The sequence below is a fragment of the Lepisosteus oculatus genome, unplaced genomic scaffold, assembly GCF_040954835.1.
Source record: "Lepisosteus oculatus isolate fLepOcu1 unplaced genomic scaffold, fLepOcu1.hap2 HAP2_SCAFFOLD_647, whole genome shotgun sequence".
NCBI classification, from domain to species: Eukaryota; Metazoa; Chordata; class Actinopteri; order Semionotiformes; family Lepisosteidae; genus Lepisosteus; species Lepisosteus oculatus.
This window is the reverse complement of record NW_027168201.1, coordinates 20061-21733: the sequence shown is the minus strand read 5'-3', so window position 1 is coordinate 21733 and position 1673 is coordinate 20061. Positions and strand designations below refer to the sequence as shown.

The 1673-nt window shown below is 47.5% G+C and overlaps 1 non-coding gene across 1 annotated transcript; it reads right to left on the bottom strand.

The window, feature by feature from the left end:
• Nucleotides 1-1018: 1018 nt before the first annotated feature.
• On the bottom strand, nt 1019-1160 carry LOC138233302 (U4 spliceosomal RNA). The gene has a single exon (XR_011187439.1). It is a non-coding gene; the product is annotated as a U4 spliceosomal RNA (small nuclear RNA).
• Nucleotides 1161-1673: the final 513 nt, after the last annotated feature.

Below are 1673 nucleotides of genomic sequence, written 5' to 3'. Positions count from 1 at the left end.
TTGGACTCCCCTTCTGCCTTTTCGACTTTGGACCTCGCCTCTCACCTCGGACTGTTTGCCACCAGTGTTCTCCCTGGATTACGACTTACCTTACGCCTCTTGACCACGAAACAAAGCAAAGCAGAGCAAAACAAAACGAACAGACGAAAACCCTCACGTCCCGCACTTGCATACTGTATAACGCCGTTACGTGCCCAAGCGGTATTGTATGTCATCCTAGCACTGCACCCCGGGTCGTACGGTATATGGGAACGAGCACACGCCACGAATCGTCTCGAATCACTCCCTACAGCTGTAAGGTGCCTTGAAGCATGCACCCCCAACATTCTTCTTTGCGCATCTGTGAAAGGTAAACTCTTGAGCAAACTCTGAACCAGCTCTAAGGAAACTAATCCGATTAGACGTTACTTTGACTCATCCTTTAAGGGACCCTTGTTAATTGGAGAAATCAATGATTTCGAATGAATTCTGTATGCGTTAAAAGACAGCTATACACAGAAAACATGCAGGACACTGCTCATGATGTTTCCCGAGCCGAAACACAGTGCGTTTTTCCAAGCCATTTGACAAAGCCCGCCCACTGAAAACTGCAGAAGATCGTGTAAAGGCGTTCAACTTTGTAACTACTGCACGCACAGGAAGCAGAATAAATTCCTCTTTTGAAACTGTCAAAGGTTTGCTGCAGGACATCGCACAATCTCTTTTGAACGGGGACAAACGATTTCTTATGGGGCGCAGTAAGTACAGACGTTTATAAAGCTCCACTCATGCCGACGATGCAGCATGAAGAAGCGCAACCTAACGTTTGACAGACAAAAGCCGGGCGCCGCTACGAGCAATATGAAATCAAACTGACAGCACACGGCGTTTCGCGCTGACTCAAAAGTGATCCCGACAGACGCTGTTCTCTGCATAACGCTGAAAGAGCTAAAGAGCGTTTCTGTTGAAACGTAACAAGCTCGTTTCTTTCTATCATGATGTCACCATGACAAAATCTGTCTTTAAACACCTTGCTCAGTCTCTGACGAGACTGTCAAAAATTGCTTTCGCCGATTGTATTGCAAACCGGCGGAAGGGGGGTATTGGGAAAAGTTTTCAACTAGTAATAATCGCGCCTCGGCTAAACCTCACAGGCTACGATACTGCCACTGCGCAAAGCTGACGGTTGCCAGGCAACCGCGGGGATCCTATGGAAATCGTTATCAATCGTCTCATGGCATGTCGTTGCTGTAACGCTTCATATTTGTCGTCTTCTTCTTCTAGCTTGAGGTTTTGAAGAATTTCATGACAGACAAGGGCTCCGTCGGAAACAAAGGGCGTTGTGAGAAAACCGTTGCTTATTTTCAGCAGCAGAAATACAACCCTTTAAATACAAGATGACAGAACAATGACGAAGGGCATGCCGGGAGGAACTCATGCACTACAGAGGAAAGGGGGCGGGCACGTACAGTTCACATTCAAGCCACAAGTACTCTTCTCGGATGTTGCATAAACAAATCCTAACGTCCTGAAAGCATTGCAGCATGTTTGTGTCCCACTTCCCGTGGTTGCAGGACGACTGACACGAACGGACAAACACAATCTGTGGCGTTTAGCGTGACATAGTCTTGCAGGCATCGTGCTGTCTCACTGCAATACTATACCACTGGAGGAACAGCCCGGGTTCGATGAGC